This window comes from Anneissia japonica, unplaced genomic scaffold, assembly GCF_011630105.1.
Source record: "Anneissia japonica isolate Jap-2015-1 unplaced genomic scaffold, ASM1163010v1 scaffold287777_len348014_cov174, whole genome shotgun sequence".
Taxonomy (NCBI): Eukaryota; Metazoa; Echinodermata; class Crinoidea; order Comatulida; family Comatulidae; genus Anneissia; species Anneissia japonica.
Genome location: NW_022745885.1, coordinates 129,520 through 154,309, shown reverse-complemented (window position 1 = coordinate 154,309; position 24,790 = coordinate 129,520). Strand labels below are relative to the sequence as shown.

The following is a 24,790-nucleotide window of genomic DNA, read 5'->3' as shown; positions in this document are numbered from 1 at the left end:
GCCCCACAAAATAATCACATTTATAAATGCTTTCAGTTTCTGAGACCTTAGCAACAATATCCAAGGGGAGGAGCTTAGCACAACAGCCACGTACTGTATCTTGAAGTTTTAAATCAAATTTTTCCAGTTTTATTAGCTCAATATTCCTTTAAATAACAATATGCCTTAAAACCATGATGATGAATTACAAAGATGATGGTGGTGGTGATATCTATTGAACAAAAACATTATAAATAAAATGTTTAATATTTTTATTGTCATAGTTTGGTAGAAATGCTATAACAATGGATTTGGTTTTGAAATAAGTTATAAACTAATTCGAAAGTAAAAACAAGGACATTCTCAAAATGCTTTTCCTAGATTCTGATTTTTTCCCCGTATAATATTTTTTTGACAGAAAGTTTATTGATGGTCAAAATCATAGAAATCATAGGTGACCCTGGCAAACCACAGACTGTATATCTCTCCCAAGACAGCATAGTACTACATTAGTATGAGTCAAAATTCATGGAACATTTAATGTGAAATAAGCCAATGTAAGATTGATGTGAATTCCTTGAATTATATTTTGCTGTTCATTCTCATGCAACTGGGCCGTAGCCAGAAAGGATAAAATAAAAAAAAAACATGAGGAAAGCCAACAATTTTAGGGGGAGGGGGATGCAAACACCGGGCATTGTGGAGTGGGGATTTGGTGCAAGCTCTAGGGCCTAGACACTTTTTTCTGTGTCCGAAAAACCATAAAATTCCTGGGTTCTATTCTAAACACTGGCTGGATTAAGTCAATGGAAACTGGACTTTTCAAGTTAAATACAGTAAATACATTCAGAAAATTTTAATAAACTGAAGGAAATTCCAGACAGAACAAGCTCCTCATCTGCCTCATGCTGGCTACGGCGTTGTCCAAATCCCAAATTTTATTGACGAAAACATGTGACATACCTAAATATGGTCATGATGACATCACATCCTGCTACGGGCATACAACAAGTTTTTGTCAAACAAAATTTGATAGTCTGAACAAAATTTTAGATTAAGTAACGCAAGATTTTTTGTTTCATGAACACTGACAATTTTGAATAAAAAATTTTTATTATTATTAGAAAAAAAAATGTTTTTAAATATTTTTATTTCTGCCTACTGTTGCCATGGAATCTACCGAATGTTAATGTTATTTTTTTTTATTCTTACCTCACAAATAAACCAATACATTCTTGAATAAATATAAAATATTTAATAATAATTCAGGATTATTTTATTTACATCCAAAAAATATAAATATAAACATAAAATCACTCAATTGCAGCAAGTGCTGAATTAAGAGCAAAGTTATTTGTAAAATATTGAGTAAAAATACTACACAATTGAGGTGATGAATAAAATATTTACACCTGTCTCTTATACACATCTTAGATGTGTATAAGAGACAGCCCTAGCTGCTCCTTTATCACATGGGTTATATGGAACTNATATATATATATATATATAATGTAGAAACACGTGAAAGATTCCTCCATGATGCAATATAAATTGCCCTATACACAGCAATGTACTAGCCCATTTTCAGTACTTTTAGTATGTGTCAAGAAACATATTGAGGAGTTGTTCATGTGTTTCTCTATGATTATTTTAACGTGTGTTTTTTGCTCAGTTAATAATTAATGGACAACCTTCATTGCAATTTGTTTTCGTTTTAATATTTGAAGGCAATGTTTCCCAGAGAAAATTAAATTGTAAGCAATGATAGTTTAATACAATGTTTCCTGTGACCATAAAAAAATTGTCTGTTTAACAAATTTGCCCAATATATTTTATTAAAATTATTAACCAGGTTTATTGATAGCAGGGGTCCAAAGTTTGGTGAGGCGACTTCCGGAGGATCTGATTTAATGAGCTCTCTTAAGTCAGGCCACGAGATCATGTTTAATGATGACTCGTTCAGAAAGGCACTGACAATCAGCAGATAGCGTCGCGTCACGTCGTCTAGCACTTAACAGAAGCCGAGTTTGATTCATCGTACAATGGTCATATGACCGCCATATGACCATATATATGCATGAAGATAGGAATTGCCAGATGACTTGAGAGACAATTCATACATTCTGAATTTAGGAGACACCGTAGGTTAGTTTTCTGTAAGATTTTTGTTTGCTCATTGGATTGTGGGAAAACATGCTGATTTCTGGGCTCCTGCAATTGCAAGAGTCTTCAAGACCCAAGTGGCAGTCACAATGTTTTGTTCTGATTGCTAAATCAGAATTCAGATTTTACAAATTTAATTGCCAAACTTGATATAAAATAAAGTATCTAAATTTCAATCCTCTACTTGGCTTGATTAGTTTACACAACTTCATTTTATTTATGTTATAATACTGTAACAAAACAGCATAAGTACAATATACAAAATGCCAATACCACCCAACCTCACTTATCTAGGCATTACCTAATTATTCTAATGTACTTTCTATGATATCTGCATGACCTTTTCTTTTTTCTATCTGCTTTCCTATAGTAAAACAGATGACGTACTCTACAAAGGCATGTCAGATCAATAAACATTTAAAAAAATACCAATAAAATCAAGTTTTAAGAACAGTAACTAAAAAATAACAATTGAAAACTGATGGCAAATAGGTTTAATTAGCCATTCAAGTGGCAATTGGTCAGCAGCGTTGACCAGTCACCGGCTGTTTGTAAGTGGTGACTGACGCTAGATCCCAAGTCCATTGTCAAAGAGTGCCCACAAAGGATAGTAAAGCACTCACATTTTTAAAGAGGTAAAGAAATACATGCCTTGAGGTAGAAATAAAAATTGTTTTTCAATTAGCTATCGGAAGTCATCTGTCAGGTTAATGAAAAGTTAACAAAATATTTTGGAAAACTTTAATTAAAGAAAATTAGTATCACTTAGATTGAATCAAACAATATATAAATGCTTTCTTAAAGCCTAAAGGGTTATTTTTCTTTTCTCATAACAAAAAAACATTAACTCTGTAAGCCAACAGGGTAGCTTACATTTACTGTATCTGAGCCTGGACAAAACATATTTAGAGTATAGGATTGCGAATAAGTTGGCTCAGGACAAAAATTGAACTTCATGAAAATTAAAAGTGCAAATATGATTTCTGGATATAGTCTATAATAGCAACATAGCACTATTGATAAAGTGTAGACAGTTAATGTGAAAGAACCAATAAAACTGTTATAAATCAAAGGGAGAAAGAATGTCAGTAAATACTACTGTAGCCTGTATAAGTCGGGCCTAGAACTTTTATAAATTCCTTAAATAAAGCACCTGAATTCATGAGAAAAGGAAATCCAGGACAAACATAAAGTGACCTACATTAGTCGTGAATGAAGGAATCCTACAGGTAGTGGGTACTGCTGGCTTCATTACATTTGGATTCGTCAAATAAAAATGCAAAATTTCCCCATTAAATCTGTCCTTCAATTTAACTTCAAAAATATAATTACACAAAAAAAGACACAAAACCAATGGTTCTGGAACAATTCATTCAAAGGTATCGGATGCGTAGGAAAATATATCACAGGTGGGCAAAGTGCGGTTCATGAAATCAATTAAAAACCCTATGTTTGCAGCCCACCAAGCAACCACCTCTGGCTAAAATACAGTACAATTACTTTCAATTTATGGCCAAACACCCATCATCTATAAGAATTAGTAATGTTAAAACTGAGACTATAAAGTGACAACAGCAGTGCTTGATTTTTTTTTTAAAGCACACTGGAAACGTCCTAGTCTAGGCGTGGCCCTTGGTGTTAAGTTAAAAAATAATTCAATTTGGCCCTACCCATTTTTATGCCCCCCCCACCCATACAGATGTTGATAGTAAGTGATGGGTATGAAACATAAGTGAGGTTTTAGTTTACTTCCTAGATGAAGCCTCTAGTATGGGCCAACCATTAGACAAAACTTTCTTTAGTTATACAGTACCTTGTTTCATGACAATGATGATTATATGAAATAAATATAAAATATTTTTGGCCTGTGCAGAAAAATTGTTAATTTCAGGGGGAAAATAGATATTTAATTTTCATCCGACTCATCACCACCATATCTTTCCTAAGAATATGATGTTTAATTTTTCCTCGGAATTGATAAATAATAAAAAATCATCGGTCTCAGTCTAATTAAATACTAAATTGTTTTAAATCGTCACATCTCTTTCTTTATACAAAAACATTATTGGGTTTTCAAGCAAGGGCCTAGCGCCCTCAAGTACTTTTTGTCTCACAATTTTTTATTTCTCAACGAAATTTGGTATTTATATATTTTCTCTTACACCTGGTATCCTTTTGAAAAAAAACATTTTGCTATTAAATAAGAAAGCATATTTTTATTATATTTTTCACTCTTCCTTAAAGATCTTTCAGTAAATAAAACTTGCTAAAACAAGGAAACAAAATTCTTGGATATGGTTGGACACAATGTGGAACTTCTTATTTTCCCTGAGGTACCTTACTAATCAAGCCAGCAGTAGGTGAGACCACTTGACTTTTTAATCTTACAATTGGGTTGTACTTTATTTATTTTATTTCACTTTGTTTATTTTTACATTTATATTGTTGTTAAGTGCCTCAAGGTTTATAAACATTAAGTGCTGCACAAATATTGAGTACTATTATTATTATTTAAGAATGAATAAATATTTCAGTGTAAAACAAATACCTAAAAGATTTATACTTCTTTTTTAGTGGTGGCAAAGTAGACAAAGTGCCCCACACAAGAATATAAGTGAATGGCCAACATGGGATACGAACCCACGACCTTATAGTGGAGCGCCTGATCCACAACTGATGCACCGCAAATAGTAAATAACTTACCAAGCTTAATTTGAAGATATGCAGTGTTTACTGGAATCAATGTCTACTTTCTTCCATTCTTCCACTTTCTGTTGACAAAAGTTATTTATGCCATCGACTAGGTAGAAGGTTCTGAGTTATTCCCTCTACTGTAGGTTCTTATGTCATTACCACATCTTTTCGTCAAAGCATCTGAAAGAGTAGTAAAGATAATATCTTTGTTAATAAACAACGTCATTTTTAATGTTTTTTTATGAAACTATTGGCTGATGTTTATTTCTATATCGTTGGCATTATTATATTAATAATAATAAAGGTCGACTTATAGAGCGCATATTATGAAGACCTCTATCCACTCAACACAAACATGAAAAAACGTACCAAAAGGATTAATACATAATCTATATGAGGCGCCAAGTGTAAATTTATTATTTAACACAATTATTTATATATAATTCATCATTTAAAATATAATTGAATAGATCACCCATTATTTATATATAATGCATTTAGGTCTAAAAGATTATATGTAAATAATTGCGTTAACGGTTTCATTATTTTTATATAATTAGTTTACTGATTTCATTATATATAAATAATGAAAGGGTAACCAAATATTATTTATATATAATCAGGTTACTGGTTTCATTATATACAGTATAAATAAGGAAAGGGTAACACATCATTATATATAAATAATGAAAAGTAACTTACAATTATTTATATATAATAAGTTCACTGACTCCATTATATATAAATATTGAAAAGGTAACAAATCATTATAATGACAAGTAACTTACAATTATTTATATATAATAAGTTCACTGATTTCATTATATATAAATAAGGAAATGACTTCAAAAAATAACTGCTTTTACATTTCATTATATATAAATAAATAATAGCTGTCGCAAAACCATTATATTATACCGAGAAATTATATTAGATACCATACGGTTGTAACGTGCTACTGTACTCAACTGTACAATTAGATTCGGCTCCGGCAGAAAAAAAATTGCTTGCTATGTTGTACAACAACTGTAACGTTTCTAAGACACAAAAAAATGTGTTTAACGAAAACTTGAGAGCAGTTACTGAGATACCCATTTTCAAATATTTAAAATTCGGGGGAGGGGGGAAAGGGGTGAAACCACTCCTTTTTGCCTCAGTTTTTTAACATTCAAAAATGGTTGTGTCTTAAAAAATCAGTTGTGCAATGTGTTTAAACATTTTTGTTCTTCTCCAGAGAAACTATAACACAAGATCAACAAGTGTTATAAGCACTTGGAGAATCTCAAACTAGAGTGCCAAACTTCTTGAATGCGCAGTACGAAATGTGAGAGAGGCCTACTGTATCTATGAACATTTTTAGATTGTTTTTCTTTGAAAAAGGAACTCCTAACTTCCCCTTTTTTTAGTATTATTTTGAATTATTCAATAGTGCAACTTTTAATATTGATTTTCTGATTTTGATATTTATTTTTATCTGACGTTACTTGTTAGGGTAAATTATTTTGTTAAAGAACACCCCATGATTTATACAAACTTTACAGTGTTTAACTAAAGTTAGATTAGTTAAAGTAAGATTACTAAATGTAACATTAACACACTATCCACAACGCTTGACCGCCACACACGGAGATCTCCGTGTTTCAGGTTTTTTTACAGAATCCGATAGATGGGGTAATTACTCACATGTAGAAATAATTTGAACATTATATTCAGTCTGGACCGTAAGTATTTCACTATTTGTTTGTTTACATTATCGTAGAGCGTTATTGATTTACTTCCACGAAATTGCGATTATCTCAGCTTCGTGAAATTGTGTATATCTCCAAAAGTGAGTCATTTCCATTTTACTGTTACGGGTCACAGTTTGAGATTAGAATATTAAAGTGTTTGGTACCATTGTAAAGCTAAAATGTTTGTAGTTCTTGTAGTATTCACTACATGTCAACCTGATCACATACACACTCTCAACGAGCTTCGGAAAAGTGTTAAAATTTGCTAAAAAGTCTATTTTTTCAAACCCCTGGCAGGCAGAGTGTTAAAAATTAATTCTCTTCTTACAATACGATTTTATGATTATTTTTAATCTGAACATCAAACTACTGTAAAAGTGGTTGCACAAAAAAGAGAATAAAATTTCATTTTTGTCACTTAAAGCCATAGAAATGTCACCATATTCCCTCAAGATTTCAACAATTTTTATAATATATTTCGACCTTTGACTTGTAACCCTTTTACTGATGTAGACATATTTCGAATGCCTTCATCATCTTTTCACAAATATTCAAATTGACAGAGCAATTGTGGCAAACAAGAGAAAGAAGTGTCTTGTTAGCAAATTATAATCTAGCATCCCAGAAAATAAACAAAATATTGACAGATTCCAAATACTTGGATTGATCACAAATCATTAATGTTCAGTCCACCACAATAGGACTGACAAAAGGAAGCGACCACAATATTGTTTCCCACTCAAGTACATATTGTCCCACAAGGTCCGTTTGTTTTTTTTTTTTTTCATATCCTCTTAGGGTGCTCGAGCCAGAAAAATATCCGTGCGAGGTCCGTGTATTTACACGGAAGTTAAATGCAGTGCGTGGCTCGAACGGGGGTAAGATGTAAAAAACATCTGGAACACGCTCACCTGTTTTGACCACCAAATTTAGGGTTATAGAACCGTGTATCACTGTCAAAGGCCATTATCGCGACCATTAATCATGTTTTAATGACTCTACCGTCTGGCGGTCAACATGAATTCAATTCAACACGCGCGAAAACCATAGGCTGTCCAGTTTTACAAAAACAAATGCATTCGCTGACTTGTTGTTAATGTTATAGCAGGGAGTTGTTATAACAACTCCCTGTTTTATAGCATCATCTTCATCATTTCAACATGTCTGTGTAAACCGAACCTATGATACGTTACCTTCTCTCATTGTGGGGGGAGACAGAATACAAAGACAACTGGACGGCACCCGCCGAAACAGCGGTATTTACAAAGAAATAAATGTAAAGATAGAAAAAAAATTTAGGGGAAAGCTGACGGTGACACAGATCACCAATAAACTGAAGTATTTGCGCAGGGAGTACAGTACAAGTGCGTGAAGCATGGTTAGAAACGTAAATATTGCGTGGCATGATGGGATATACTATTTCCTCGCTGACCTCAAACGAATATTTCCGAGGTAAATTTTTACACGGTTAGACAAAATAAGTTTGTGCTCGAATGCGGGGACCCCCCGTGATGTAAAGCCGTGCGTTTACCTGTCATATACACGGAATTTAATAGGCGTGTATGGCTCGAACGCACCCGTATAAATACTACCAATGCATAATGTATTGCAGGGTTGTAGATTTAGAAATCTAAGTGGGGGTGGTAGGCATTTTAGAGGCGGTCAGTGGTGTGATGGAATCATTGTTTCCTCCCAACAAAATTTTTCAGAATAAAAAAAAAAAAATACTGGAGAAAAGCAAATCTGAGAGTGAAATTCCCAGCCATCTAGAGGTGCCTTAATCATCTGCATCTGGTGGATCCTCTATCTGTGAAAATCCATTACTGAATCTGCCACTGATGGGTAATACAGATTAATTTATTATCCAAATTATGGAAATTATATTGCTCACTTGCTCTGTTATTAATTAATAACAGTAATATTAACCAATGGTTTGATAATATTGGCAAACTAAGTAATAAGAGAGTGGATATTAAGGATGGTGTACGCAAGACCATGAAGACGTACCTCTCTATGGGCTATATGTGGGCAGTGAAAGAAAAGCATGTAAAGAAGTTGAAAGTGACAGAGATGAGATGTCTGCAACAATTAGAGGGATGAAAAGACAGGAGAGAATGAGAAACCAAGAGGTACGGCCAAAAGTAAAAGTTGTGAATTTTGGAGAAAAGATACATGAATAGAAAAGAGGACGATTTGGTTTACATGGACAGTGGAGCACCTAGAAATGAGCAAAAAAAGAAGAGAGATAAATTTTTAATTGGTAATTATAACAAGAAAATACTTTCTGTGTCAATGGGCCTTTCAGGAGTGTTAAACTTTAACAACCGACCAATGAAAACTGTGCCAGGAATATGCGCATGTCCAACAAGCACACACGTTGTCCCACAAAAGCATGTGTTTGCGTATGTTTCAACACCGTCGTTTTGTGGGACCTTAGCAACAGTATCCAAGGGGTGGGGCTTAGCGTTTTTAGCTCCGATGAAACACTTGGCTGATTTATTAATCCGATTGATAAATAGATCCTTTACTCTACTGCCTCTATTATACTGCCCTCATCGGAGCTTTCGAGATTAAGATTATGATTACTTTTTTTTGCAGAAAGTGCAGTTGGTTAGTGGTTAAGGTGCTTGCCTTCTAATTCCCGGGTCATGGGTCCAATTCCTGAGACAGTAGAACTTTTTCTCACGACTAACAACTTCCACTCCCTAATCCTCGTAATGAGGTTGGTATAAAGTATCAATCCATCTTGTAAGTGGCGAGTGTACTTGCTGTTGGATGCGAATAAAAAAAAAATTTAAAAAAAAAAAAAGTTTGTAATTCAGTAAAATCTAAATTGTTCTACAGTAATCTGAGTCTCAAGAAGTTCACACATTTGATATAACATTGAATAAATTCACTTGGTTTCAAAAATTATTCAACCTACGCCCATGACAATTTCGCCCACATGAAGCTCTGCAGATGTCAGATTCATCATATTATCCAGATAAGTGATAGCTATATTGGCCTTACTAGTCAAATATTATTATCAGTTGGGTTTTGGCAAAGTTCACTACAGTATTCTTTCTCTTTCTTAACTACTATGATGGGCTTTAAATCTCTCGTAACAGACATGCACTCTTATGTGTTGATAAGACATAAAAATCTTCTTGGTGAAATTTGCACTTTCTAGTTTTGGAAAAGATGTCACTTTTTATTTATTTTCTTTGTTCATTTTTGTACCTTGAAAAATGCTACTAATCTTTATATTTGTAAGGTACCTGTTAACCATAAAGTTTGCCTCTATTTAACTCAAAAGGAACATGCAGACGAGGTGTATATTGTTATTAAGTTTATTGAAACTAAACTTTTGTGAAAGTACTTAATTAAAAGGTTCTGACCACTCCAATACTACTAAGTCTGTACATCACCTTGTTCATATAGGATCCTACATAAGATTATGTAAAATAGGATCAGTTGTCATTAGTCTGCTCTAATGCACCTTAATACCTCACTACCATTTTGTCTGATTGTCGTCTGCTTCCATAGTGTTCTGTCGTCTGCTCATTGCCATGCTCTGTTTCAGATGTACCCTATTATGTAGTGGGGAAGATTAACTACTTTACACCGGCTTAGTGATGGCTAAGTATTATACCGCAGAAGAGGAAATTGACTTCATCTGTGTTTTATTGGAAAAACTGGTGATTTTTCTTTTTTTGAAAAATGGGTGAATTAAGTACAAACACTTGCCATAATAAGCACTGCTTGAAATTATGTCATGATCGCTAACAATATGATGGGTCACAGATTGCAAATATATCAAGTAATAGTAACTAGTAAAAACATGTTAGAAACAACGTAAAAAGTGATACCAGAAAGTCCCACATGTTGGATTTATAGATACAGGTCTCACTCTAATTAAATAAACCTCCAATTACAGACTACTTTTCTGTGATCCCAAATAAACAACTACCTTTTTTTTTCTTTATCATTCTAACTAATTGGGGACTGAAGCTGTTAAAGACTACAGAAAAAAGTAGTCTTCAATTGCAGGGAGACCTGTACTGATTGAATGAAAAATTGTGGTTTTATGGTAAGGCACCTGTTTTATGTAATGAAAAATGATAATCATAATGATAGTGATAATCATGATGATTAAGATGTGTATGCTATTTTAACAAAATTTAGGCAAAAAAAAAAAAATGATCATGGATAATTTTAAGGAGCTTACAAAGGATAAATTAAATGATATTTTTCCTTAAAAGGAAACTAAGTTCACATTTTATAGAGGCAAAATTAAAAAGCCTGGCACCACCAGCATGTTCTAAAAATAAACAGTTGCGGGAAGTCTTTTGAGGAGCAATTCAAAGAGCGGTATTTGATCTCACTCAACTTTATTTTAACGTGTGGGGGAACTTTCCAAGTTTGTTTAGTTGTGTCGAGGTAAGTTGATTCTTAACAAAAGGTAAACAATGTTGAAAGTCAATGAATCGGTGTTCCTTTGTTATCTTTTGTTCTTATGTTTGCAAAATGGAATTGTCCTACAATGCCTGTAAAACTTCCAGGGTCTCCTCTATGCCGTAATAGACAGTCAAAAAATGGCCTTTCATCAGCAGATTTACACAGCCTTTTGTATCATGATTATCATTGTCCGAGTACAATAGTCGTGTGAATAACTTTACATAAGACTTAGGATTGTGGCGTTATGACAAAGTAGAGTTATTGACTCAGTGTATGGTGATATTTAGTCCACAGAAGAATAGCAACACAATATGCAGGATCAAGCTAATGCGATAATAGTACCGTTATATCCAAAAGGAGTCATGAGGCACCGGCGAGAATTAAATCACGTTATCTCATTTAAGCAGCGTACAATACACGGATTACACTGCACCTTTATGAATGCGTAAGTCACCGCGGCCTTGGCATTCACGAGAAATATCTCTCGCATTGAATTTTTAATTGTAGGGGGTTTAGTATCCTTGACTCCGGTATGTGTCTTACATTGTCTTACGTTACATTCACTTATAACATGACTTTGGTTGCTGGTATGTTAAAAGGTATTATACCTTATGAATTGTCATCAGGCCATCTTCTTTCCATAAATCGCAACGCACGCAACATATATTATATGCAAATTAAACACTTTCTTACATTTTCATAGTCATGCAGAATTGGCCAGTGGTCACGCGTTGTGAGGTCGGACCCCAAAAAGGGTGGATTTGTCAAATCTGTTTGCAATTTTCATTTTTGATTAACAGTAACTTTTTAATGCCTTTATGGATTCTTTTAAGTAAGGTATCAATAGAAAGAGCAATTAATAGGCATTCATTCCTGTGATTTTCAACAATTAATGTTAAGGGGTTCCTACTTCATGGGGTCAAATGTCAGTTAGTTGGAAGGTGGATGTGGAGGCCCAAGCGTGAATAAATATTAAATTTATTTTTCATAAAGGCACAGGGCCACAAAGGGGCAAGCTCAGTAGTACCTAACTTCAGTGAGGATTTTGAGGCTTCCTACTGGCCTCGATAGAGAAAAAATAATTGGCTTTTAAGACAAACTGCAGTCCATTCATAACAATTAAATATAAAAATTTGATAATAGTTTGGATTGGATCAGTTCTTTCATTTGTAAGGATTCTGTAGTGCTATAAGAGCTAGTAAAGATGACTTTTATGATTACTTTCTATTACATGTTAACTCAATGGGTATAGGTACCGTATGAAAATGTGTCTGTGAGTGACAGCTATGGACATACTGTAACTATCCGAGAGGATAGTAGTGACTGGTTTTTACTATGAACAAGCAATCTAACAGAAAAGGTGATTTGTTCAAAACTTACTAGAAATGTGGCCATTGTACCCAAAATCATCATCATCATACATATTATGTTGGGATTGATTTGACCAAGGTTGACAAGCATTTTGCTTTAATATGTGTGATTTTTTGTTCATAAAAATAAAATCAGAACAAACTTTAATGCTGTAGAAGGAAAAGCTAAAGTTTAAACATAATGTTCACACTATTTTAAAGTGATATGTGATGTTTTAAATGTGTTAGTTGATGATTCTTTCAACAATTCTTTGTAAAAATGCTTGTGCGTGAAAATTAAATTTTCGTTAAATTTAATGTTTCATGACAAACTTATTACACTTCAATCCTTATGAGTAGCATATCATTTAAAAGCCCATCTTAAATGGAGATTCAAAAACGGGAGTTATATTTTCAGTTATGTATTTCCCTTTCGAATTATGCAACTTTGACCTACAATATATTTCTCACCAGTTTTTTCAAGTTTTTTTGCATTTAATTTAAATATGAATCATTTAATCACTTCAAAAAATGTTTTAATGGATACCTTATAATGTGGGCTTTCCAAATATTATACTTTTACAACCTTCTGGTTATATCAAGATTAGTGTTCCAAATCAAAAAACAATAGAAAAACATGGTGTGACGCAAAATGATCCGACCTCACGACACGCGACCCGGTATATTCATAAACACAATTAAAGACCATTTCTGTGCATAATTATGCATGGACGTTGAAACAAGCATTCAGAGTCTACGACCAATGGTACTGGGCTTTGCCCATACCTTACTCTCAACGCGATCCTCTCCTGGTCGGTCATTTCATCAATTGTGCATTTGTTTCATTCATGTGTCAAATTGATAATTAAATAAATAAAGCTGAGCAAAGTTAGACAAAGTGTATGGATGACATTTAATGTGTAATTTCGAAAACTGTCTAATTTTATTAAAATCTGATCAACTTATTTTAAAAAATATTCTATCCCAGAGTGCATAAACTGGGATATGCAGGATTGGGTCTTATGATTTGAATATTAGGAAGATTTCGCAACCTTATAAAAACGATAACAAATATGAATATTTCATTGTCGTTATCGTCATTCATGCCTAAATTTTGAAAATTTGGTGGGGAAGGAGGGAGTCAGTGGACGCGGAGGAGGGCGGCCGGCTCCACCCCAACCCCCAGAAGCCGCTACTGTTTATGTACTGTACAATCATCTTACATAATTTGATCATGGAAAAGGATTACATCTGTTTATCTTACAATATTATGTTAAAGTTGGAAAATAAATGAAAAAATGTCAGAAAAATAGGTTACTCTAGGGCAGTTCAACTTTAGCGACATGACATATTTTAGAACTAGTTTATTTAGTGTATATGAATAGAGAAACTTGTCTTTGTGAATTTAACCGCATCCGTGTTATACATAAAGTAATATCGATGGTGAGTGAATTCTCTGCATGACAACCATTGGGCCTTTTGCCAAAGTATCTGTGTATTGATTATAAAAAAGTGTTTGTGAATATCAATAACCAGTTTGGTTATAACTGCCGGTGGCAACATTCGTGTACGCACTCAAACCATTGAACAATTGCGTCCCTGGTTCTATTGTCATTAAAGCTACTAACACTCCACGTTACAGACGAGTATAGATAATAATAATAATAATAATAATAATAATAATTAATAACAGTTTTATTTATTCACGGAAACTCTTTTCAGTTTTTTCACAAAGATTGGTCTTCCAAGACTACTAACAGCAAAACAAAAGATTTAAAAGCAAAAGAAAAACAACAGAAAGTACTGGTAACAGTAAAATTTAAACAAAAATTATTTACAGTACAACATATTGGAAAAGTATGACACAATTTTTTTGAAACTCTTTAGATCTTCAGCATTTTTTGCTTCATCTGCTAAAGAGTTCCAAACTTTTGCTCCTTGATAAGTAAAACTTCTTTTCTTGTAGTCTGTTTTTGGTTTACAGAGATAAAAGATTGTCTTTTGTACTGTTAGTATTGTGCTGGTAGTTATAGTCGCAATTGTTACCCGTTGCGATTGGGTGTTACAATCTTTATTACTCCCAATTACCATAGAATCTGATCGCAACGAATCACAACGAATTCCACAGGCACTGTTTGGCTGAGGTCAGGCAACATAGGCCTAGCCACCGGAGGCCTAGGCCCTAGAATGTAAAGCTTGTTTGTGTTGGTCTGAATGCGTTGACTGCAATCAGGAGTAATCATTTTTTGATTACCACTTATTACATCGCAACCGATCGCAAGAGAGTGTAGTCTGAATAGGGTATAAGGCATTTAATATTATATGATAATACGGAAAACGTCTACTGTAATCATCATTGATTAAAGCTACTTGGATAAATATTGAGTTCATTGCTATGTTTGCATTTAACACAGAGAAACATTAATGTATCCTGCTATTCATAACAATTTATTCAGGTATTCACATACACACAAAGAATTTTTTACCAATAATTGTGCTATATGCCTCTCAACCAAAGGCCTGCCTTGATTGGCAGGGTCTTATTATAATAAGGACAGGCTCCCAAGTTAAGAAATTTGGGTGAGATCTGGTTAATGAACTTTCTTAACACAATTCATTTTATTTTTCTGTGTGTTGAGATAGCGATTGGCACAGACTTCCGGAAGACAGTTGAAAATACAGCAGCAAAAACATGCAAATATCCAGAATTTGTGGGAGATTAGTTATTTTCCAGCCCCAATTCCAGGCAAAATATCATTTTTTTAAAGAAAAATCTGATTTTTATCCTGTATGTTAGAAAGATTTATAAATATAATACAAATTTCTAGTTTAACTGAATTTAGACATTCTAATAAGCATGAAAAAAAGTGCAACACAAGATAAAAATTTTTTTTTTTTTTTGTGTTTTATTTTGTGTTTTTTTGTGTTCCACACAAAAAATGAACACGGATAATATTAGTTTATATTTGATTTTGAGATAGGTAGCCGCCAGATACATTAGCCTAGCAACACTACTAGGGTAGGTCTAGTAGCCTTGCCTCGATTTAGTTACTGATATCAGACATAAAAACGGCCGACATCCATATTGACACATTGTGAATACAATATTTTATTACAATAGTTTAAAACTTGTTCAAACTTTATTCTGACGAATATTTTGACAATTAAACAAAACATATCTCAGGCCTACTCGATTTACCCCTGTAACATTTCGTAAATTTGTAGGTGGCAGGCGGTCCCATGAATGATAATGCAATCAACTTTTCAGGTTTTTTTCTAAATTTCTAAAAATTATTACCCATTTTTTGATTGGGATTCCAATTACAACTAGATCCTATTAGATGGTATACATTCACATTAAACTAACACAGGCCAATGACCACATAAAAACTTAACTACAAGTGCAATCTGAGAGCAAGTTTAGGGCTTTTCTCCCAAGAGGTTTTCATGGTAAAGAGGGTTATGCAGTTGTATTGGATTAGCCAGAAATTTGACCTCTTTCTAGCAAGTTTTGTTGAGAATTTCTGCTAAAAAAAGATCTATAAAATATACTGCAATCACAAAATCAAGATTAAGCAAGACTTTTTTATACCTTGTTTCGCAAACTTATTTTTTTCAAGATTATCAGAGGAGGGCGGGAAAAAAATTTTGATTTACTATTTATAGTAACAAAAATAGGAGGCAAAAATAATAATAAAATGTTATTGTTGAATGTAAACAGTGTAGTAACGGGATGGGTAGATATTTTGAATTTATATATTACTAGGATATCTTATTTTGGCAGGGCAGCGGCGGGTGTAATAAAAATACCGTAAATAAACTTCTACTTTTTTTCTAAAATTTCCATTTTTTTCGTGGCGGTGGGTGCACTAATTGGCCAAAAATTATATTTTATCTTTATTTGAAATCATCATTAGGCCCAATAAAAAAAGTATTAGTTTATCACCCTCGCGCGCATGTCTTTTATGGTACTGGGAAAAAAAATTTTTTTGTTGAAAACATTTTTTTTTTTTTAAAGAAAATTTTTTTTTAATTTTTTAAATTTTTTTTATTAATTTTTTTAATTTATTTTATTAAATAGTTAGTAGATATTGTTTATCTAAATCATGTTTTACTTTGAATATCACTGCACCAGCAAACAACCCAAGGGTGATATTTGGCTTTAGCAAAATAAAAAATATCCTCCCTCATCACTTTTCCTGCCCAGATAGGGTGATAAACTAATAATATTTTTATAGGGCCTTATTGCTGAGCAGCGGGTTCATAACCAAGGTATAAAAAATCTTGTATTAGTTTTAAAAAAATGTTGAAAGCCTGCAGTACTGCATTCCACAAAATTAAGAAAAAGCTCAAGAATAAAAAATTAGGAACTGCTCATTTAAATAAAAACCGATCAACTTTCAATAAGTCACCGATTGAAAATATCAGTTTCAATTGAATTGCACACATTCCACTATGAAAGTTGACTTTAAATCAATACTGGTGGAAAAAATTTAAGAACAAAAGGAATGATATTATTTCAATGTCTGTTAATGACATGAAATTTTCAAGGAATGATGTTTTGCCCTACCAGTACCTCATGTTTTATCTACTGAATGCTCAGTGATTCAGGTGGGATCGAACCAACGACCTGCACATATCTAGCCTGGTGTTATAACCATGAGGCCACTGAGATTGCGCTTGTGCTTGATTTTAAATCTAATCAGAAATCAGTTAATGACAGATTTAGGAGGTAGCAAATAAAATAATTATTTTGACTACTGTAATTTGTGATTAAATAATGTTCACCATACACAGAGCAGTGGTAACTTTAATCAGTAACTGGGGCAATGGATCTTTCCTCTCTAATATTTCAGCTCATGCTTTTTCACTAATGGTTATAATTGGCTGCATCCAAAAGGTGAATTGAGTAGGCCTACATAATGGATGATTTACCAATGGTTAATTGTGTTATTTAATTGGTCAATATCAAAGAAATATATTCTGCTAATTAACCGACTACTTGTACTGACATCTAAATGTACTGTATGTATTAACACAGAAACAAATTATATGTTGATGATTTATTATGTACTCTCAAAATAGGCATTGTTTCTACTTAGCTAAAAAAACGTTAAGTGTGATTTGGTATCTGTATATGTGTATAGGTCTAAATTAATGCCAGGTAACTAAAGTATTATTTATTGCTGCAATCTTCTCCAATGTGGGAATGAGTATTTTTCCTAATTAAATGAAAATAATGGTGAAGGCTATGTATTTCTTAAATACCTTTCACAATCAACATCTGATTGTACAAATATTGTAACTAAATCAATAAACTAAACTATTAAATAATTTTATTAAAAAAATAATAAGGTATGTGGTAAAAAATAAATAAATAAATAAAATAAAATAAAATAAAACACAAAAAGAACTTCCCATAAAAAAAGTTTCAAACAATTTTGTTTAATACCAATAGTGTTAATATGTATATGAAATATCTAAAATAACCCTACACCCATATTTTCCTTTAACAAAAAAAGATGAAAACAAAACTTAAATTATATTTATTCCTTTTAAAAAATGCACAAAAAAAATATATATACTATTATTTTTCATAATACATTACACAAAGTATGTAGGAACAACAAACATGTTTCTGTAATAGCTTATCCCTTACATTCACCAATGACGAACATAGTTACTCCCAACTTTACCAATTCTAAATCAACCCCAATTGACACATTTAATAGTCTCTCACATCCGTTAACCAAATTTTCTCAGAATTTACTAGCTTACTAATACATTTAAGAAAACACAAATAGAGGAAGGGGCACAGTGGTTAGGCCATAAAAATTGTGATCCATATTAATTTCGACAGTAATAATAATAAATGTATGCAATGAGTACTGCATTTAATACACAAAAAAGCATTGAAAGCTGTTAATGTATGTAGGCCTCCTCGAGACTAATTATTGCGGCAACAACCGATCATGCTACTGATGTAGCCCTCCACCCCTGTAAATTAACTAGTTATCAGTCTGGTGTGTAATGTGCTCATAAAACAGTTTCCTAGAATTTTAAACCACATAATTGGTAATAAATATACAGACTGCCAGTTTCTAAATAAACAATTCTGAAAATAACCAGATTAGGAAGTTGGTTTTTTTTCTGTAATTTTGTTGTTGATGTTTTTACTGGCACATGAATGGTAACAATCTTTTAATAATCATTATTTTTAGCTTATTTTATTTAATTATATATTATATTTATTCTCAACAGCAATTGATTGTCGCTCACTACATTGTCACCGATGGAAGTGATGCTTGTTAAAACAAGTATAGGGGTCCTTTTAATATGTTCTTATTTTTTGGCTGATTTTATGCTCAAAATGTTCTTATTTTGTTCCTATTTTACACACATAGAAAAGTATTTGTATACAGCAGTACTGGTAGACTGTACTGGAAAATAGGTAAAAGTGACCCCGGGGAAAATGGCCTCAGAAACAATGGCCCAGAAAAAATGGCCCAGAAAAATGGCCTTGGTAAAAATGGCCCCAAATGACAGATAGGTACACCTACTGTACTGTATAATAGAGGGTATAACATAGTTACACCTACAGATATAAATTTTTGGCTTTTCTAGTTCTTTTAAATAAAAATCTCATTTGACATTTTACCTCAGCCTCAATTTGTTCTTATTTTGTTCTTAATTTTTAAGCAATTTTAGCCTCAGTGTTCTTATAAAATGTGTTCTAATAAAATTTTTTTAAAAAGTGTATAATACTGTAATTTGTAAAATAATATTTTTAACAGCATTTGAAACTTCTCCCAGTGGTAGAGCCAGGATTTTTCCGGGTGGGGGAAAAGTTGTCCAAGAATTGAGTCTGGCAAATACAGGCACTTTTTACTTGTCAGAAACCATACTATTATCCCCAAAAATTCTTTGTGGTCTTAAAATTGATTACCAGCAATTTTAAGGATCTCAACGAATATAAACACTATTTTATGCAACTGTTAGGATTAAAGATAAAAATAATATTTTTTTCTCTTTTGTGGATAAATTTAATTCATGATTCAGCTAATGATACACAAAAAATTAATTATAAATTAATCTGTAAAATATCAAATGCTTATAGACTTATATTTATTTTTTTTAAAATATTTTACTACATTTGACATAATTATTTAAAGACAAAATATTTTCACTTTCAAATTTTCATTTACTGAAGAAATAAAATATAAAAGAATTTCAAATACTGAATTCAATTAACACAGAAAGTATTTTTAAACAAAAAATGCTTCTGAAGCCATACTGTAATCAATGCCGTAGCCAGGATTTTCAAACTGTGGGGGGGAAACATCAGGGGGGATCCACTTTACGCGTAAATTTAAAAAAATGTGGACTCATTTTACTAAAAATCCCATTTTATGCAAAAATATGAATAAAGTAATCTGGATCCATTTTATGCAAAATATGAGAAATTTGGATACATTTTTTAAAAAGTTGACCCATTTTACACAAAATATGAGAAATCTTGATTGATTTTTAAAATGTGGACCCATTTTTAATGGGCGCAATAGAAAAATTGTGTTGCCACTGTCCCAATTGTCCCAATAGCTGGCTACGGCATTGACTGTAATAATATAATAAAAAAATTGAACTTTTAAAGATACCGGCAGTAAAAGTGCAGCCTACTACTATAGCCTCATCAAAGGTAAACTTTCATTTTCATTCATAATGAGTATTTGATTAGGAAGTGGACAATTGTATTGAAAGAGCTGACTAGTAGTAGGGAGTCTATTGGCAAATGTAGTGCGTTCGTGAGTCTAATTACAGCACAAGTTTACTATTGCACACTTCAGCCACAGGAAACTACCACTGATAAAACTTATGAAGTGTGTTTGTTTTGCTTTTAAGGGTGTGATTACTGTAGTCTGCAAGGCCAATCCTAGGCGCCAAGGCAGGAGGATGCAGGCACAAAAAGCAGATGGAAATAGCACAGATTACCTGCAATTAAGGCCAAGTGTAAATGTCAAACACTTGTGAAGGCAATGTGATGGCGAACTTACTCTAACTGACAGATAATTATCAAATTCTTTTGATTGAAGTTGTCAACTTTCTTTTTCAATTATAAGTATACACTTTTGAGTCTATTGGGTATTTAAAAATGTCATTCCTTAGAAGGCTTGCTTTATGTTGCCATAGCTCAAATCTAGGTTTATACTTTTTAACTACATAGTTTTAGTTTTTTTTTTAGTTAACCTTATGTACATAAATGACAGAAACACATTTAGTCATTAACACGTTGACTGCCAGACCATTTTTTTAGGATTCCTTCCTGTGTGCCATTAGGTACATCGACAATACTTGTTTGAAATTCCGTCCAGTCATATATCATCAAAATGGTGTATCTAATAAATTGGCGGGAAAGATATCAGGGGACAAGTAAACTCGTCGCTGGCACTGTGACAGAATTTGTTATTGTCTCTGCCAATTGCGAGCGAGTTTCCTCGTCCATGTTTTGCATGGGTTGGTATAAGTTTAGAGGGTGCCCCCACTCGTGCAATCAAGTGTACTGCCGGCAAGATAAAACAACAAACCTACATCTGCTATTTGTACATTATCACCTAGGTGTATCTTCTCCGAACTACCAGCAATTAAGTCTGTGGTTCTACAATGTATAACAAAGAAATAATAAACTTTAGAATGTTACCCCGATTTTGACGAGTATAGTCGTCCCCAGCGCCCTCAGGGACACCCTGTGGGACGAGTATACTCATCGCTGGCAGCCAACATGTTAATATTATTCTTGAATTTTATGTACTGTATATCATTTGTAGAATGTCCTAGAAAAAGAGCGATTGATCCTCAAGCGCCAGTGAAGCCTCATAGGAATAAAGAAGCCTAGCTTTTCAGCCACAAATCTATCAATTCATGTCAATCAATCAATCATCAATCAATCAATTAATAATCAATATGTCAATCAATTAATCAATCAATCAATCAAATCTCATTTCTAGAAAGTAAGTCAATACTTTCTTTTTAAACTGTACTATGCAGGCTCCGATAGTTTATCTGTTTATCATCTACAAAAGATAAAAAACAATCAGCTCAACGAGCTTGATAAACAATCATGAACACGGTTTGAACTTGTTTCTGTGGTCAACTAGGTAATTTCTGTGTGTACTTTATATATTATGATCTCCATGCAAACCCAATAGAAACCAATCAGAATTAACTCATGCTGGTTAACCAAACATAAATGAGTCAATATGATTCATTTGTCCATATTTCTGTACACTAACCTACAGTGTGACTCAATGATGAGTTGTGATGGGTATACAGGCTAGGTGCCTGCCTAAATCATTCCTGGTGTATTTATGTTCAATAAAAGTAAAGTCATAAGAATTGTTAAATATAATAAAATATGTGGATTAAATCCACACTCCAGAAAAAAAATAACATGTTGCACAACTGACTTTTAAGACACAAAAAGAGTGTTTGACGAAAAAACTTGGGAATGGTTAATAAGGTACGGATTTTCGAATATAAAAAATGGGGGGAGGGGGGAAAGGTGCGTAGCCACCTTTTTCCATCTAAATTCCACCCAGTATTGAAATATTAAAAAACCTTTTATCTTAATTTAACGTCCTTTTAAAATTCTATTGGTTTTTATTATGAGTATATTGGTGCCATCATGCCATCCTGTTTTCAAGTTCGTTCATAGAATGGAAGTAATAATTAATTACAGGGACACTCATCTATCATTCCATTGGGATGTTCAAGATGTCAAGGATTCCAATTGCCATGCATCCTTGTGGACAAAACATCAACATTTTATTGACACTTATATAAAGATGTGATGATGGATAATGGGGTGATGATCAGGACTGGAAACATAATGCCATTACCAAGGCAACTCATTCTCATAAGAATACTTATTAAAGACAGGGGGAAGATTTGCTTTTTGGGAGGTTAAAAAAAAAAAAAAAAAAAAAAAAAAAAAAAAGAAAAGGAAAAAAATATAAGCCCAGAACGCCCCTAGGACAGTGTTGTCTCGATCGGCCCAACTTTCGCACCCCCCCTTTTGGACATCTGGATCCGTCCCTGAAAGATAAAATCAAATGAAGGGGGATAAGACAAGACTTTTTTATACTTTGTTTAATGAACCTGCCGCCTGCCAGTAACGATGATTTCAAATGAAATGACATTTTATTTTTGGCCAATTAGCACACCCATCGCCACGGAAAAATGGAAATTTCAGAAAAAAAAAATTGTCTTTATTTTTGTTACGCACGTCGCTGCCTTGAAATCTCCAAAAATAAGATATGCATATTTCCTCCTAATCATATAAATTTAAAGCGTTTAACCATCATTACTACACTGCTTACATTCACCAATAAAATTTATTTTTATTTTCTCCTCTGTCTGGATGTTTTTGGAAAAACTACTTGTTAAATAAGAAAATGCAATTTTCATTTTATTTGTTTTCACCCTCTGACGATCTTTAAAAAAAATAAGTTTGTGTAAAAAGGAATAAAAAAAGTCTCGACTAAAGGAGCAATGCACATCATGGAACAGAGTGGCCGTGATTGATTGACTGATTTATTGAAGGGCTTAATTGTGGTAATTTAGAGATACCGGATATTGGTATGTGTATTACAGCAACTTCCAACCAAATATTTAAAGTTTAGGTTTATATCATTATCAATTTGGCATCAGGAAAACAGTTGACAACCATGAGCATAGAGAATTGAAATTGCAGCAAGCATATGATTTGAATTTAAAAGTACGCCCACACTGTATACCACCATCATTATAATCCCTATATTTTACTATAAATTACCACATTATTTTCATAATCATTATTTTTTTTTTTTTTCAAACAGAATTGAACAATTACAGTAAAGGAGAGTGTTAATAGTTTTGAGGGAGAAAAACAGTGTTTCATATGATTTGAACCATGTCCACAATGGTATTGTACATGTACATCTCAACCAGAAAATACTAAAACCATCAGGATACATTCATCCTCTTTGTTTACCATGTGCAGCAGCTTGGGAACATGAGGTAGCATCTGCAGGGCTAGACTCACCATGTTCAGAACTTCACTTGCTGGCCTGCACATTTATCATACTCCCTGGGTAGAGAGACTCCACTCAGTTTTCAACCTTAGTGATCTGCTAATATGTCACCATTTCTCGACCTACTTCTGTCATTTTTTTCTCCTATTATGCATAAATTTAATAAATATTGAAGTTTCGATGTTTCCATTAAAAAAAAAAAAAAAAAATGACAATATTTTGTTCTTTGTTGGGTTTCTTTACTGTAGTTGTAATTTCAGTGAGGCTGGTTAGAGGGCCTAATTCTAGTATAAACCCTTCCATGATCCCTAAATTGATAAACTTCAGCTGGAAGAGAAACCCAATGCTATGGGGCACAAAATGGAAAGGATCAATCACCACTTAAGCACATTCTAGACTTCTGGAACATGCTGGATGTTGCAGTAAGATTAGCGAGTTGGAAAGGCAGTTAGTAGTAATACTGACAAAAGAAGAGAAGAAGATGCAAAGGCATTAATGGAGGTGAAAGAGTATGCATCGGCACTGATGGTGTTGAAAGAGGATGCAACTGCACTGATGGAGTTGAGAGTGGATGCAATGGCACTATAGATTTGAAAGAGAATGCAAAGACACTGAAGGAACTGAAAGAGGAAGCAACAGCCAACAACAAACAGAGTTGAAAGAGGATGCAACAGCACTGGTGGATTTGAAAGTGAGAAATTAAATCATCTTGACTTCCATTTGGTTGATAGGAAACCAAGAAAGTTATTTTAAGATATGAGTAGGATCATGAAAACTTTAGTCAAAGCAATGTTAACAATAGAAAAAAAAAATGTTTTTGGCTTTAAGAAAAATAGTACTTAACATCTATCAGTTCTTTCAATTAATGATTTCTTATGCAGTAGCAGTCAAAATGGACCATTCAAAAAATACAAAAAAACCAAAAAAAAAAACCAAAAAAAAAGAACATGATTCTTTTTTCATGCCAAAGCATTATTATTTAGCACTGAATCAATACATGTCCAGCAGGCCAAGAACAAATTTCTATCTATGGCACAGTTTATGCTCCAGACACTGTACAGGTAGTTAAAATATCAATATGTTTGCAACCACAAGTTCAATCACAAAAAACGTTGCAATCACATAACAAATGATTATTAGCTGAAGCCCAATCAAGGCAAATGTAATTAGACATTAACAGCCTCCTTGACTTCACCATTTTCTTGCTACCAATCAGAATTGAATTCAAAAAACATGTGTGGCGTGCTGCACTTGGTAGAGAGTGACAGTTTAATGTTGTGAGATGTTTCTAAGGTGTGGCACGAAGATGGATAGCGTGCCAGTAAACACTTGCTCTGCCCTTGCCGCTAATACTGACAAATTTGTTGATTAA

General features: G+C 33.1%; 3 long non-coding RNA genes across 4 annotated transcripts in view; 2 read left to right on the top strand and 1 right to left on the bottom strand.

The window, feature by feature from the left end:
• Positions 1 to 24,790, bottom strand: part of LOC117120071 — a 104,477-nt gene that overhangs the window by 42,944 nt on the left and 36,743 nt on the right. For both annotated transcript variants that reach the window (XR_004447287.1, XR_004447288.1), the window contains exon 3: positions 4,846 to 5,016. This is a non-coding gene — a long non-coding RNA (uncharacterized LOC117120071). The remainder of the gene's footprint in view (positions 1 to 4,845; positions 5,017 to 24,790) is intronic.
• On the top strand, positions 1,559 to 4,811 carry LOC117120072. The gene is made up of 3 exons (XR_004447289.1): positions 1,559 to 2,124; positions 4,387 to 4,502; positions 4,717 to 4,811. It is a non-coding gene; the product is annotated as an uncharacterized LOC117120072 (long non-coding RNA).
• On the top strand, positions 11,291 to 23,627 carry LOC117120073. Its single transcript, XR_004447290.1, has 2 exons — positions 11,291 to 11,448; positions 23,224 to 23,627. It is a non-coding gene; the product is annotated as an uncharacterized LOC117120073 (long non-coding RNA).